The 17,447-nt window shown below is 51.6% G+C and overlaps 1 protein-coding gene across 1 annotated transcript in view; it reads left to right on the forward strand.

Annotated features, from left to right (window-relative positions):
- Window positions 1-17,447, forward strand: part of RSPRY1 (ring finger and SPRY domain containing 1) — a 220,759-nt gene that overhangs the window by 122,733 nt on the left and 80,579 nt on the right. The window lies entirely within an intron of this gene.

Genomic DNA, 17,447 nt, shown 5'->3' on the forward strand with positions numbered 1-17,447 from the left:
CTTGAACTCTTATTTTAAAGTCAACAGTGTTCCAGTGCCATGGTGCTTACTAGCAAGCAAGTTCCCCTGGCCCAAAAAAAGTCTTACTTGAACCTGCAGGTTCGGAGTGTGCAGAGTTCTTGGTACACACTATCTGCGGGTGCGTGAGCGACCACATCTGCATCCGGTGACTTTGCTGCACGTTGCCCAGAGGGACTGTACTCTGTGGCTCAGAGTTGCTCACACATGGTTGCGCCACCGAAGGATCTTTGCGGGTCCTCCTAGCAGGGTAACGTTCTGATCTGTCCCACTGTGGAGGGTGAGAGGAATGGTGGGACGATCCTGAAGCGGGTCCCTCTCTGACGATGCCCAGTTGTAGTGTAGTTCCTGTTTCCCTAATAGGCTCTGTGCATTGGAATAATATAAACTATAGGTTTGGCATGAAACTGAGGTCAGTATGCCCCTATCCAGTATATTAAACTTAATTACTTCGTGTGCCAGCTTACTCGGAGGCCACTATAAACTAGTTTCTGGCAACCGCATAAACATGACAACTTTGTTTCCCTTTAGAATCTGAACACTCTCAGAATCGTGGAAACAATAGTTAACCGTTTCACTCAGCTAATCGTGCATGCTTAGTTTCTAAGGAGTTACACAGAAAGATTAGACGGGCGTTTCAATAAAAAGGATTTATGGAACAGTCTTATTTCTCCTGTAAGAGATATGTGCTGTTACAATCATAATTCTGTATGCAAGATATATTATGTACGGCATAAACAGTAGAAAGAAATACTACTGCGCTAGCATTATCTTTTAGCTATGACACATATATTCATACACACAAATAACATAGGTTAAAAATGCGAGTACTCATATGATGCGTTCTCTCACTAGTTCTACCCCAGTTTACCAAAGTGTAGTACAAGAGTCCCTCTAGGTTCTAGTCCGCTCCATACCTAAAGAGTGAGAGAAGTTGGAATATCTTTTCGGTTCTCGAACTCTAACAACCCGCAAATGGAGTCAGAACACTGGGAGCTGGATTCTCTGCGAGCAGGGAAGACAGCGTCTTGTCAGTGCGTCAGGCGGGGACACAGGCTCCTCTAAGTCGAGGTCTCCTCCTTGCTTGCCCCTATTTGCCGTAGTAAGGGCAGGTATATTTATACATGGTAGGTGGCTAGGAATGTTAGCATTGACGTAAAGTCGGGCAGAGGAAGTAGTCGGGAATGAACCATTAGGGTATAGCGGTTCATGCATAATAAATGAGTTCTTGGAGGGAAACTCCCAACAGCTTAAGGGTCTGGTTTCTAAGAACTCGTTGTGACTTTGGGGTGGATGGATGTAGGTGACCATGCCTGTATTTGGATAGCATGGATAATGCCTAAATAAGGACTGGGATCTTTTGCCTATATAACGGCAATGCAAATTGTGCCTATCTAAGGACATGTATCAGGAAAACCTATATACGGACACCTAAAGCGGAATACTACAAATCTGCTCTCACTTCCCCTGCGGGGGTGTGTCGATAAGGTTGCACATCTTGTTGCTCCTGGTTACCTCGCCTGACTTACGTGGTCACTGTATCCTCCCTGCAGACTGCCTCTGGCCTGTTGGGCACACCAAAACCCTCTGCAAATGGGTTTGTAGCTCACCACTGCATAAGGGTTACGGTTCTCACAGCTCGACAATCTCCTTGCAGCATGGACGTGGCCCACGACTGTGAACGGGGTGTTGCCTGATCTGTGAAGCTAGGTACACAGCTCAGTTCACGGGGCCCTCTTCTGGCATACAAGGTTAGCTGACTTCGCCCTGCACGCGGGCAGCAGTCCGATCAACGCAGCAGTCTCCTCACTCCTTACCAAGGGAGTCTACTTGATAGGGCTCCCGACTGGACCTCTATTCCTCCAACTCTTTTTTTCTTCATTTCAGTGCAGGAAGGCACTGGTGCTCCAGGTGTCAAAGAAGTGGCCTTGGATTCCCTGGGCGATGTCCCCTCACCCAGCTGGGAGACTAGCAGGCCTTAGCCTCCAGGCCTGGTCACAGGCAGAAGTCTTGCTGAGCTTCCTGTCCTCACACAGCCCGTCTAGCTGCTGGGTAGATTACAAAATTTGAGGTCTCAACCTCCCCTTCTTGTAGTCCATTTCCAGACACTAAGGTTTATTTACGGGGTCTGTTCTTTTTATTTTGAAGTGCCCACTCATCTGCTCTCTCTTGAAAGCAGTCAGTTACAGCAATAGCGACTCCAAAGCTGAGAGCACCTCAAAACAGGCAATGGCAGTTACTAAAGTTTGCACTTGTATGCCATCCACAGTTATGTGTATCAAAAAGGTAGCCCAATGCATCAGTCCTACCCTTTATGATTCTCTTCTTATCTGAGATGTGCCCAAGCTCCTTCCTTTTGACCTCTCTCTGAATCAAAGAGCATCCTTTGAAGTGGACTGCAGAGCCTGTCGCTCCCTTCCTTCAGCGTGTCCCAACCAGCTTACAGGAATGGAGCAATGCACGCATCTGTCACAGGAAATTCCTCTACATCCTTCCCTCATGTTTCAGCATACAGAGGCCTGGGTCTCCCAAAATGGAACCGATGGTCCTTCATGCATTGTACCAGTCACAGGCACACATACACATCCAGTGCATGTACAAGTAACACACAGTACACCCCCTCCTGTTGCCCACCCACCGGAGTGAGCTCCCCAGTGGGGGAGTCGCCTGGGAACATGAAGGCATCAATAACCTGGGATCCCTATTCCGGATTAATATTATAAGTGACCTGGGTTGTACACATTTATCGGTTATCAAAAGTTATGAATACAGCCTTAAATAAGCTCATGGCTTGCATACCTTTTAAGGGCGAAACACGTGTTGGCTAATTCTGAAGACATCCCCTTTGGTTAAATCCTGTTTCTGCATACAGGAGAAAGTAAAAACATAAAGCATTCTGTGTGAAAGCAACTTGAATGGGATATATTGATTTGCGGTTGCACTTTAATGTATTCATATTTCTTCTGTGTTTAATTCACTTGAAGTAACTTTATTAATCTTTGAGAGGATACACTCTTTACTGTTGACATTTGAAAATATAAGACGGTGTTGTTTGCCTAACCCTGGCATATTTTCCTCCTCTCCTGAATTCAAGTATTTTAACTGGGGTATTATTTGCCAGGCCATGAATGTGTTGGGCCTGTAAACTAAACTCAAAATGATTCATGTATTGTACTTTTCCCAAGCACACATACACCCAGGGCAAGCAATCCTCATGTCCCGCGCACCACTGTTATGGGGATTTATAAAGTGCATTTTATTTGCAGAGTTTTATATAGCACTGGCTAAACCCGGAGGTATCCGAGCGCTTTACATTAGGATCAGCGAGTTACAGGTTACAAAAATTACATCAGTTACAGGATCCAAGTATAGGCATAGGAGAAAACCATGAGATTACACAATGTTATTGGCGCGTAGCATAGCCAAGTCACACGACATTATGGGGAGTGGAAGGTAGAGAGGGAAAGGTAAACTGGGGAAAGGAATGCAGATAGGGTCAGGCAGACCGGCAGGGGGGAAAGTACTTCAGGGGGAACAAGGTAGTCAAAGCAGTTAAAGTGAAAGAACGACAAAACTGTGAAAAATCATGTCTGGCTGGGTAGGTTACGGCTGTGGGGGTGAACCAGAGCCAAACTCCTCTATAGCTGCATAGGACAGCTCCACCGGGCATCGGCCCCGCGGTAAGTCCTAACAGTTATTGGTTTCCGCCCATGGTGCATCGTCATCCAACACCGTATTCAGGCCTCAGGGCTGCCGGTCCGGCCGCCATGCTTGCTCGGCCAAATCAAAGCCCCGCTAGGTCTAACGCCACCATATCAATTTTATTACCAAGTGAGATCCCTGTCTGCTCCATTGTGGTGCTCAGTTTTTCAACTGCGGCCAGCACCACGTCTAGTTTATGGGACATGACGTCCATGGATGTCGCCTGGCATCTTATCAGATTTGGCGTGGGGCGGAGCTGGCAGGCCTGTCTGTCCTCCACCACCGGATCTGAGGCTGACCCATGTGAGACATGTATCAGAAGGCAATGACAGTCGTTTAGTATATATAGGACCACCAGAATGTTTCGTGCCCAATTATCAATACCCGAGGCCTGGTGGTTTTGTAGATCTTATTTATTTATTTATTTATTTATTCAACGTTTTATATAGCGCGAACAAGATCCTTACAGATATCAGAGCGCTTCACACGGAGAGAGGGCAGTAGGGGTGAACAGAGATAGTGGGAGCAGTATAATAGTCACAAACATGGTAGGATAGTAATAACATACATAAAACATATCAAAATACAATCGGGTAAACAAAATAATATAGGACGGCACAAGTCATTGATCCCACAACCTAGGTGTTCAGGTACACCCTGGGTGCGTGGATGGCTTATACCAATGCCCTAGTATAGAGAGAACACTGAGTGGGGGCATCGGGAGAGTGAATCAGTAAACCAAGTGTAACATATATTGGTCGGTAGTGAGAGCGTAACGTAGTGGTATCCCCACCAAGTAGAAGTATAGTGCCAAAGGACAAAGTGAACAGTGGTACAGAGCAATGCAGAGTCACTGATCCAGCACATATAAGGTTCAGGAGATCTTGGCCAGAAGGATGGTTTTCACCTCTTTCTTGAAGAGTGCAGTGGAGGAGATAAGCCTGGTTTCAGGAGGGAGCGCATTCCAGATCCTGGGTGCCATTCCCGAGAAGGAGCGCTTGTATGTTTTCTCTTTCCGGAATCTACGGGGTTTCAGGAGTAGATTTTTAGCACTTCTATTGGATCTCGAACCTCCTGATATAGACAACTTTTGCACGAGGTAGTTGGGTGCATTGTGGTGCACGGCCGCGTGTGTCATAACTGCAATTTTTAGCTGTATTCTGGCTTCAAAAGGCAGCCATTTTAGGGACTTTAAGTCTGGGGATATATGCAAATGTTTTCTTGAGCCGGTAATGAGTCTCGCGGCAGCGTTCAGGGAGGCTCTTAAGGGTGCTGTTGTGGATAGCGGGAGTCCGCTGAGTCCGCTAATCTTAATATTAGGCCGCAGGAGGAACTGCAAATGTAGCCCCGGCGACTAGGCGTTCACTGCCAATGTGCACCGTTGCCCCTATGCTCTGACTGGGGGGGCTATGCAGCTGGGTTATAGTATCGCACTTGCTCAGGGGTGCGTTGACTATTAGAAGCTTGCTGTTTATCGTACAACTGCTAGATCTGTTCCTTTCTCCATTTTCAACAAACTGCCCAAAAGTTCAGCATGGTCGCGTAAGGGTGCCCGTAACGAACGGGCATCCGCTGGCGCAATGCTTGTAAGAGGATCACACAGACCGACGAGGCTCAACCAATCACTCTCACCTGGTAGTTCGCCCCCCGTGCGATCGAGGGGAGCCACCCCATGTCCCCCAACCCCACGGACAGCGCAGATTCCGTGTCTACACCCAGTACAATGGGGTGATAAGCTGCTCCACAGTTCGCTGGCCCAAAGGTTATCCAGGTTCGCCTTTACATTGTAGCAATATCTTCTTCATTATGACCCTTTTAAAATGCTCTCCGGGCATGTTTTAAAACCAATATGGCGGCCGTCAGCGTTTCTCCCAGCCTCCAGGGGCGCAGATGCGGAGCAGTTTCCCTGTTGCAGCGCCCACCAATTTATACTGCTGTCACGGGGCCGCGAGGTGCCAGGACCGCGACCTTCGAACATCCCCGCGGCTCAGACCTCCAGCAATAACTTTAGCTGCATGCCATGCTGCCAGCCGCCGACACTTACTGGAAGCCTAATCATATTTGAGGACAGAGCTTGGTGCAATGGCAGCGGGGCCCGCTAGAAACACCGCTGACCCTTTCGGAGGGGCAGGGGGGTTCTGCCGTCCTCACCTCTGAAGGATGATATGATGCAACCCCACCGGCTCAGCTGGGATCTTCGGCCCTCTCCACGACTTCCGGCCGCACCACGTTGCTCACTGCCACAAATCTGTCGTCCTCAACGTGGGAGTGTAGCAGCGCTCCGGGATCGCGAGCCGCAGGTTCGAGGCATGTGGGCTGCTGAATTCATATCTATAGCATAGATCGCCGCCTAGTGTTGGGTCCGGATGATTGCACATTGTTGTCCTGGAAGAGTCTTTGAAGTATCACGAGATAGGTGGCTCCTCCCCTGGACTACAGAGCGCATGGGCATCGACTCCATCCCCAGATTGTTTTTTTCCGCCATTGGGTTCGGATGCATATTTGATCACTCAAGTTCGCAATCAATAGAAACTTTCTTTTTGGCCCAAAGGCCTTTTCCTATCGTCGGTATTGTCTTCCGATCGGTGCCCAGTTCTGTTCCAGCTCATTTCCCGAGTCGGACATCCAGAGGAGTCGCGTGGCTCTTCAGTGCTCGAGGCCCGGTCGACGCTACAGGCCTTCTTCGACGAACCATCATGGAACGGAGCCCGTTCAAAAGGTGCCCCGTGTGCAACTCGAAGTATCCTCACATCGACGTCCACCCGGTGTGCAACAAGTGCCTGTCGCCGGATCACGATGAAGCCAGCTGTATGGCTTGTTCTCGTTTCCGCTCCAAGAAGACAATTCGACTTCGGCGCGCAGCGCGCCAGGAGGCCCAGCAGACGGCACCTGACCCAGTGAACATTTTCGATACCGAGGGAGAAGAGACAGACGAGCAGGAAGATCAAGAGCCGCTTTCCAATCCAGCGGCGGAGATCGACTCCAACTACGACGCAGACGTGGAAATGCTCGATGCTGAAGAAATCGTCAACTAGGTAGGAGACGACGATGAGGCCTATGGGGCCATGGAAGATAGCTCAAGCGAGGAGCTATGCCCCGTTCAAACGATATATACGGCTCAGGTCGAGGGATCGCCACATAGCCTTACCCAAGATCTTGCACCAAGTTCCACAGTCTCTCCTCCGGGCCTGGCTACGGACACTTCTAAAGAGCCACAACTGGTGAAATCGAAACCGAAAGAGAAAGCTTCGGTGTCTACACAACCGAAAGTGCTAGAGGCGCCGTCGAAACAAAGTACGTGTCGCCTTGGTCGGCTCCAAGTCTTCAGACCTGTCGGTGCAGACAAAGCCAAAAAAGGTTGTCGACCCGGTGAAGTCGCTCAAGGGTGTCGAGCCGAAGACTGGGACACCGAAAGCACTTGTCAAGGTCGTCGAACCGAAGACTTCGGCGCCGAGCGCCATCAACATCGACAAAGGACTCGGAACTCCAAAGGTTGTCGATCCTGTGCGTCGGCCGAACAAGGCCAAAAGTACTACAACCATCGAGTCCGCACCTGGTGGTGGCTCGAAGGCACCTGTCGAGTCGACTCAGCCGTCCGCCTCCTTCACGAAGCAGGTGTCGGAATCATTGAAACGCATTAAGGACAAGGCTTCCGCTGCCGATCCGAAGGATACTTCCACGCCGAAGCCTGCCACCAAACCGCACAAGTTGACAGCGCCCATTCAGTTTACGCTGCCGCCGAAAGTGGCGCCGAAGGCATTCGCGCGGAAGACGGTCGTCGAGGCGTCCATGAAGGTGTCCACGGGGCCGAAGCCTACACCTGCGGTTGTGGGCCCAAAGCATCGACAACCCCTGGAGGAGCAGTCGGAACAATTCATTGACGCCGACACCGGTAAACTTTCTATTTACAAACGAAAGATAACACCGGCACAGCCTATGGAGTCCTACACAATTCCTTTAAAGAAAAAGAAGGATTCCATGGATTCACCCGTTCTGGTAGAAATAATAGCTCCACGTGGACAGGACACTGCTCCAATCTCGCCCACTTACTCAGAAGTGGAGGCTGGGGAAGGTGACTATGATGAGTAAAACTACCCTGCAGACACTGATCCTGAGGATCAACATGACACGTGGGCAGATGCTGCTGACCCAGGGGATCCACAAACTGCCCCAGACACTCAAGTGTATAATGTAAAAACTTCGCCTACTGAGGACTCAGCGGCATTTAATGCGCTTATTGAAAGGGCAGCCAAAAAACATGACGTCCAGCTCCATGCTGACCCTATGGAGGTGGATTTTTTGTTTGACACCTTTTCCACCTCTGAGAAGACCGTAAAGACTCTGCCAATGCTGAAGGGTGTCTTAAAACATGCTGCAGACATTTTTAAAGAACCCACAAGGGCCAGGGTTATAAACCCCAGAATTGGAAAAAAAATACAAACCGGCGCCTGGGGACCCTACCTACATCAGGGGCCAGTTGCCGTTGGACTCTTTAGTTGTTTCCAACGCCCGGAAGAGGGCAAACTCACAAACTACTGGTGATGCTCCTCCCCCTGACAAGGAATCTAAAGTGCTAGAAGCATCAGGGAAAAGGGTGGCGGCTCAAGCGGCCAATATCTGGCGCATTTCAAACACTCGGGCACTATTGGCCAGATATGACAGGGCACATTACGATACACTTGAGACCCTGTTACAACACTTGCCAGATGAATATAAAGAGGCAGCAGAGATGCTCATACAAGAAGGGAAACTCATCTGAAATGCTTCTATTAATTGTGCACTGGACGCAGCAGACACCGCGGCCAGGGCCATTAACACCAGTGTAATGTTGCGGCGACAGACCTGGCTCAGAATCTCCGGGTTCAAGCCAGAAATACAAACCACCATCCTAAATCAGCCTGTAAACCCTGATCACTTATTTGGACCTGAGGTGGACACCACCCTAGAAAAAATCAAAAAGGACACCGAGACTGCAAAGTCTATGGGGGCTCTCCAGTCCCAGCAGTTCAGGGGTGGTTCTTTTCGTCGCTCAAGCAATAGAGGTGTTTCCAGAGGCCAGCTGTCCCAGCAAACACAGTACAATAGGAGTGGCGCACAAACCTCGTACAACAAACAAAGTAGAGGTGGCTATCGCGGAAACAGCGCTAAAGGCAGAGGTCGTGGAAACAACAGCTCCCGATCCTCCGCCGCCAACAAACAGTGACGCCTTGTCACTGCCCCCCGACCATACAACACCGGTCGGGGGGAGACTCCAACAGTTCCTGCCAGTCTGGACATCCATCACCACAGGCGGGTGGGTCAGGAAGCTTATCCAGTACGGTTATTGTCTGGAGTTAACATCCACTCCACCCAACATACCCCCAAAACACCGTCCTATGTCCACAGAGCATTCGCACTTATTGCAGCAAGAGGTACTCGTCATGCTGCAAAAAGGGGCAATCGAGCTCGTACCAGTGGAACAAAGAGGCACAGGAGTGTACTCCCTGTACTTCTTAATCCCAAAGAAAGACGGGTCCCTCAGACCCATACTGGACCTCAGACCCCTAAACCAATACATCCTATCGGAACACTTTCATATGCTCACACTGCAGCAGGTTCTTCCTTTGCTCAATCAGGGGGATTTCCTCGCAACATTAGATCTAAAGGATGCATATTTTCACATTCCACTACATCCGTCACACAGAAAATACCTCAGATTCACCATTCAGAATCAGCATTACCAATTCAAAGTCCTCCCTTTCGGAGTAACTACAGCGCCCAGGGTGTTTACAAAGTGCCTGGCGACAGTGGCTGCGCACCTCAGGAGACCAAACGTTCACGTCTACCCTTATTTGGACGACTGGCTTGTCCAAGCAAAGTCGGCCCAGCAGTGCGCTGCCAATATGTCCCACACCATTCACCTTCTTCACGATCTGGGATTCTCACTGAATTACCCAAAGTCACACCTTCAGCCCGCCCATGTACGGCAGTATCTGGGCGCGACAATAAACACTCTGGCAGCCACAGCACAGCCAAATTCAGTGAGGATCAACAGCATTCAATTGCTGATACAAAAATTCAGACCGCAACACTCGCTTCCAGCACGAGTGTTCATGCAGTTGATAGGCCTGATGGCCTCCTGCATCTTCATAGTCCCGCACGCGAGACTACATATGCGTCCGCTTCAGGAGTGCTTAGCACGTCAGTGGAATCAGGCTCACGGACAGTTAAAAGACCTAGTGTTGGTGACCGGTCGTGCATACAACTCTCTGCATTGGTGGAATCCACACAACCTTTGCAAGGGCCGACTGTTCCAGGAGCCTGTGCCACAGATCATCCTAACGACGGACGCATCTCTCCAGGGTTGGGGAGCTCATGTACTCCACTACACAGTGCAGGGACTATGGACGACGCAGCAAAAGAAGATGCACATCAACCACCTAGAGCTGATGGCAATCTTCATGGCGATGAAGGCATTCAAGGTACATCTGTGCAACAAGGTCGTGTTGATCCGGACGGACAACATGACGGCCATGTACTACATTCAGAAGCAGGGAGGTACACACTCCACAGCTCATCCGGCTCAGAGCATGTGGAAGTGGGCCATTCAAAGGAACATCTTCCTCATGGCGGAACACCTCCCAGGCAAGGACAATCAGATTGCGGATCTGCTCAGCAGGTACAGCCACCAAATGCACGAGTGGGAGCTACATCCATCAGTACTCCGCCCGTACTTCCAGCAGTGGGGTCATCCAGAGATAGACCTGTTCGCCACAAGGGAAAACGCCAAATGCCAAAGCTTTGCCGCCAGGTTCCCGCACCCACAGTCGCAGGGCAATGCGATATGGATGAACTGGTCCGGCAAATTTGCGTACGCTTTTCCCCCAGCACCTCTAATACCTGGCACGAAAGCTAAAGCAACACTCAATGACGCTCATCCTGGTTGCTCCAACGTGGGCATGCCAACCATGGTACACCACGCTTCTAGAACTTTCCGTGGTACCGTATCAAAGGCTGCACCTCACACCCAGACTTTTGACGCAGAGCCATGGCGACATTCAGCACCCAGATCCGCAACAGCTCAACCTGGCGATCTGGCTCCTGAGGTCTTAGAGTTTGGCTACCTCAACTTGCCTCCAGACTGCATGGATATCATACGGGAGGCAAGAAAGCCCACCACCAGGGCATGCTATGTGGCAAAATAGAAGCGGTTTGTCATTTATTGCGTGGACCACACCATAGACCCGCTTGACGCGTCTACACACAACATCATTTGTTATCTGTTATATCTTTACAAATGCAATCTAGCATATGCTTCCATTCGCTTCCATTCGCCCGCCCTCCTCCCCGGCGCCTGTAGCGGCTGCAGCACTTACACTTACTCTTAGCATGGTCATCACTCAGTGTTACACTCCATCTTTGCCACGATGGCTAAAAACAATCTGGGGATGGAGTCGATGCCCATGCACACTGTAGTCCAGGGGAGGAGCCACCTATCTCGTGATACTTCAAAGACTCTTCCAGGACAACAATGTGCAATCATCCGGACCCAACACTAGGCGGCGATCTATGCTATAGATATGAATGTCAGCAGCCCTACATGCCAAGAACAGATGCATACTGGTCAGTAGCATATTCGTTATGAAGTCTCGCACTGCCAACCCCAGGGGTGCTCAGGACAGGATGCATGAGCGGATTCACTGAGGATGTACGGCGGAGCTCAAACAGAGTACGTCCGCCATCTTCGGCTGCGCTGCCTAGTGTCCCTAGTAACTGGGTTTCCAAACACTACACTTCAAAGATGGATAAGCTGTTGATATCGACCTATCAGAAAAAAGACGAGCATTTAGATGGAGAAAAGCCATGCGACAGGAATTTCCTAAAGTGCAGATTGTTCTCCGTGTTTCCTTATGGAAACAGGTAGCGAATACCAAAGCACAGGAGCCTTGGTACTGAAGGACCGACCTCCAGCTCTGGCTCTTCTGACTCTAGGGACCATGGCCAAATTAAGATCGGCTGAGCGTAGAAGTGCAGACTACACACCAAACCTTTGTATGCCAAACAGTAAGTTAAGCCCACAGCAATTGAATGAGTGAGCCTGTAGGCCTCACTCCAGTAACACAGGTTAAAGAGGACGTGTTCATTCCTACTAATCACTACGCGGAATGCTACCACCATGGTGCTCTTGCTGCTTAACTCCTGTTTAAGGCATTAGTCTTCCACTATGAGAGAAGCGCTTTGGGCGCTCCTCCTGGTCCAACAAGACCACAGTCCGTGAGACCGGCCTATGTCATGGCGCTAATGCATGCTCCGTGTTTGTCTGTGCCAACAAAAATCACCATTAGAGATCCAGATATCCGTGCAGTTGGGCTGGGCTGGGCAGGGGAGCATGTCCATTACAATGTGAAGGACTTTTCATCCCAACAAAGCAATTGCTGACTTTGTAGTGGAACGTCTGCCTTTGATGGGCTCAGCAGTGGGGGTGCCTCTGTGACTTAATCCATATATTCCAGAAGCGGCGGCCTGGGGCCTTCAACAGTTAATGAAAGATTCCAACCTGCCCTGCAGCAGGCAGTTCTCCTTTACCCCATCCAGAGCTCAGTGCAGTGACATGCCTCAGATCCTGGCTGGAGAGGCCACCTAGACCTTTTGGAGGTCAGAGACCTCTGGAGGTCTCCAGTATTTTTCAATGCCTTTTTGCCCTCTGTCTGGGGCAGGTTCTGATTGACAATGTGACTGCCATGTGGTACAGCAACAAACAGTTTGGAATGGAATCATGGGTCCTTTGCCAAGAGGCGTTTAGACTGTGCCTCTTCGACACCTGTCAGCCAACTAGTAGGATCCCTGAATGCCAGGGAGCGACCACTGCGCCTTTATCGGCCTGGTCGCCCCCACGATCCTCGTGTCTCCTGCTCCTGTGCCTCACCTGCTGCCTGTGCCTGCCTGATCGCCGACGCCGCCTGCTCCCTCTTCCAGCGCCCCAGCCGCCGCAGGGCCGCCCGCCAAGCCCGCACTCGCTTTTTTTCCCCGCCGCTGCCTGCCTGTGGCCGCGCCCCCCGCCAGCCGATAGGCTACCACGCTCCCGCCTCCCAGCAGACCCTCCCTCCCGGCTCCCTTCTTATGACGCCCCCAGAGCGACCGCGCAGCGGACGCGCGCAGCAGGAGCGCCGAAGGCGCGCCAAAGGCAAGCCCGTCTGCGCCCGTCCGCGCCTGGACCGCGCCCAGTGCCAGGACCCCTGGCCCCCACCGACGGAAGACGACCGACTGTACTAAGACGCCACCGAACTCATCGCACTCATCGCCGGTAGAATCCCGGGCTGCTATCGAGCCGCCCCGAGACGCACCCACGGACCCTTCTGCTGCCACTCCTGCAAGTTCACCTGCATTCGGACCTGCACCACACCAGCACCGACCAAGCCGAACTCCAGCAGCAACCACCTCAAGTGCATCCTGCTCAACACCCGCTCCGTCCACAGACACGCCGTCGAGCTCTGGAACCTGCTCGACACCACAGCCCCAGACGTCGCCTTACTCACGGAAACCTGGATGAACGACTCCTCAGCGCCCGACATCGCCATCGCCATACCGGACGGCTACAAGATCATCCGGAGGGACCGCGTCAACCAGACAGGAGGAGGCATCGCCATCATCCACAGGAACTCCATCCGCATCACGACCAACACCGACGACACCCTCGCACCCGCCGAACACCTGCACTTCCAGATCCACATCAACCCCAAGACCACCCTCAGAGGCACCCTCATCTACAGACCCCCGGGACCACGCACACAATTCAGCGAAGACATCGCAGACTTCATCAGCCCGCACGCCCTCCCCTCCGCTGACTACATCCTCCTCGGGGACCTCAACTTCCACCTGGAGAACAACCACGACCGCAACCACCCCCACCCACTACGCCGGACACACACTCGACCCCGTCTTCTCATCCAGCAAGGACATCGCCTTCAGCCACGCCACCGGACTCCACTGGACGGACCACAGCTGCGTCTACTTCCGCTTCAGAAGGACCACGATCCACCACCACCAGCAACAGGTTGCACGCAGAAGCTGGAACAAGATCACAGCCGACCAGCTCGCGACTTCCCTGAGCATGAACCCTTCCACCAGCGCAACGAACCCAAGCCAGGCGGCCACCAACCTCGCGAAGTGGATCAGCAACTGCGCAGACGACCTCGCCCCTCTGAAGACCCCGCCTAGCAGACCCGGCAGCAAGAAAGCACCAGGGTTCACCGACGAACTCAAGAGCTCCAAGAAGAACTGCCGAGCCCTCGAGAAAGCCTGGCGCAGAGACAACACCGAACAACATGACTGCCCTCAAGCTCGCCACCCGAAAACACCACCAACTGATCCACGCCACCAAGAAAACTGCATTCAAGGAACGACTGGACAACAACTCCCACAACAGCAAGGAACTCTTCAACATCGTTAAAGAGCTCTCCAACCCCAACGCCGGAAACAACGACATCACCCCTTCGCAAGATCTCTGCAACTCCCTCGCCTCCTACTTCCACAACAAGATCGCGGACATACACAACAGCTTCAGCTTCCAACCGACGCACGCCACGACCGAACCACCGCCCCCCACCACCACCCTCCGCGCCTGGACCCCGATCAGCACCGAAGACACCATCCGCACGATGAACTCCATCCACTCCGGATCTCCGACCGACCCCTGCCCTCACCACGTCTTCAACAAGGCCGACGCCGTCATCGCACCCCACCTGCGGGACATCATCAACACCTCCTTCGACACCACTACCTTCCCGGAGAGCTGGAAGCACGCCGAACTCAGCGCTCTACTAAAGAAGCCATCAGCCGACCCCACCGACCTCAAGAACTACCGCCCAATTTCGCTGCTCCCGTTTCCTGCAAAAGTCATCGAGAAGACCGTCAACAAGCAGCTGGCCGCCTTCCTCGAGAAGAACGGATCCAGGAGAAGGCACTGGAATGGATCACCTCGTTCCTCGCCGGAAGGACACAGAGAGTCCGCCTCCCCCCGTTCAGATCAGAAGCCACCGAAGTCATCTGCGGCGTTCCTCAAGGCTCCTCGCTCAGCCCAACCCTCTTCAACGTCTACATGAGCCCCCTCGCAGCCATCGCACGCCAACACAACCTCAACATCATCTCCTACGCCGGCGACACCCAGCTGATCCTCTCCCTCACCAACGACGTCGGTCCGCCAGAGCCAACCTACACGAAGGGATGACAGACGTAGCCAAGTGGATGATGAGCAGCCGCCTGAAACTGAACTCTGACAAGACGGAAGTCCTCATCCTGGGATCCTCACCCTCCGCCTGGGACGACTCCTGGTGGGCCCCCGCCCTGGGCAGCGCACCCAAACCAACAGACCACGCAGCAACCTGGGCTTCATCCTGGACTCCTCCCTCTCCATGACCAGACAAGTCAACGCCGTCTCCTCGTCATGCTTCAATATCCTGCGCAGGCTACGTAAGATCTTCCGGTGGATCCCCACCGAGACCAGGAAGACTGTCACCCAGGCCCTCGTCACCAGCCGCCTGGACTACGGCAACTCCCTCTACGCCGGAACCACCGCCAAACTCCAGAAGAAACTCCAGCAGATCCAGAACGCCTCAGCACGACTCATCCTGGACATCCCCCGTCGCAGCCACATCTCCGGACACCTGAGAGATCTGCACTGGCTACCGGTCAACAAGAGAATCACCTTCCGTCTCCTCACCCACGCACACAAGGCCCTACACAACCAAGGCCCAGGATACCTCAACAGCCGCCTCAACTTCTACGCTCCCACACGCCAACTTTGATCGACCGGCCATGCCCTCGCCGCCGTCCCTCGCATCCGAAGAGCCACCACAGGAGGAAGGTCCTTCTTCTACCTGGCCGCCAAGACTTGGAACTCCCTCCCGAACCACCTCCGCCGGACCCAGGACCACCTCGCCTTCAGGAAACAGCTCAAGACCTGGCTGTTCGAGCAGTAGCGGACCCCCCCGCCCCTAGCGCCTTGAGACCCTCCGGATGAGTAGTGCGCTATATAAATGCTATGATTGATTGATTGATTGATTGACTAGCTCAGCAGATGTCATCTAATCTAATGCGAGGGGTGTCTGATCCTGGAGGTAGCTCAAGGCCTCTTCTCCCAGTGGGGTCTGCCTTGGTTAGATCTTTTTGCTACCACTGAGAACGCTCATTGTCTGGTCTGTGCACTCTGAAATTTCCGCATGAGGGCTCCTTTGGCGGGATCTGTTCCACCTTCCATCGAAATCTGGTCTCCTTTAATTGTTCCTCCTTCTGCCTCCGACTCACTGAGTTCGGAAGTAGATTAGGAGGCATAAGGCTCAGCTCATCTTGATAGCCACAAATTGGACTCTATAGGTCTGGTACTCTCACCTGCTGACTCTAAGCAACAATACCTCCCTGCGCGGAGATTGATGTGGTTTTAGCCCCTTGCCATTGATCCACAAAATCCATATATTCTGGCTGCTGCATAACGTTTGCAGCCTGGTGCAGCAACTGTCTGGTTGATCCAGTTCAAGTGACTTTTTCTAATGTACTTCTGTTTGTCTTGTCTCTGGCACAGGAAGGTATGCTGCAGGTTGTTAGCCCTCTCTGTCTTATCCGCCCTTTCTTTTCAAATCACTGGTTGTGATGTGTTTTTTGAAGGGTATTATGTGCATGTTTCCTCCTATCTTTTATTATGCATGCATTTTTAACCCATGAACAGGTGTTCTTTGTGGTTGCTGACATATTCTACTTTATTGCAATCATTTCTTTGTATCACATAAGGGAAGTGCAGATACTGTCAGTACAACCTCCCTATTCCACCTTCTTCCCGGACAAGTTGGTACTGTGAATTTTGCCATCCTTTCTCCTGAGAGTGGTATCGCCCATCCATATGTCACAGACAAATCGTGTTTCCCGCTTTCTTCTCTTCAAAACAAATCTCTGAGGTTAATGAAAAGCTGTATGAGTTTGATCCCAAGAAAAGCTTTCGTTTTTACATCTATGTAGCTAAGGAGCACATGATGCATGACCAACTCTTTGTTAGTTTTGAAAGTGTGAATATCAGAAGAGCATACCAGAAATGGGCCCTTTTAATAGGGATTGTCCTCTGCATGAACATGTGCTGTTTCTTGTAGCACGAAGGAGCTTCATAAAGGCATTTTGACCCATTTCACAATAGCTAAAGCAACTACTGTCCATTTAGCTTGAGATGTTTCCATGCTGGATATCTGCCAGGCTGCAAGTTGGGCATCAGTCCACATCGTCACCAGACTCTATTGTATGGGCTCTTGGTTCCACAGGGAGGATCGTTGTGCCTAATCGGTTCTGCAGGAGTTCCTGGTAAAAAGTCCACTCTTCAAACTCTCTGCCGTTTGAGAGCTACTTCTTTTGTACCCAAAGGTTGAGAAATCTATGGTTGGAGGTATCCATCAAAAGAACAAGTTAAATATCTGTGGTAACACTCTTTCTGATGGATCCTCTGACCGCAGATTCCTTGCATCCCTCGCTCCTACCCCATGCTGTGGAGTAAACTTTTAGATGTTAATAGGGTTCCATGTTGGATTATCCATAGTTATCAAATCAGTTACTGATGCTCTGTGCTTGGTTGTAAGCCGACACCAATTTGCAAAGGAGGCTTTTAAATATAACACTGTCCTGTCATTTCCAGAGGTGGGACAAGGCAGTTGTGGAGTCCGATGGAACTGCATATATGTGCATGGTAGTAACTACTAAAATGTTTCCAAACC

The sequence above is a fragment of the Lissotriton helveticus genome, chromosome 12 (assembly GCF_964261635.1).
Source record: "Lissotriton helveticus chromosome 12, aLisHel1.1, whole genome shotgun sequence".
Classification (NCBI taxonomy): Eukaryota; Metazoa; Chordata; class Amphibia; order Caudata; family Salamandridae; genus Lissotriton; species Lissotriton helveticus.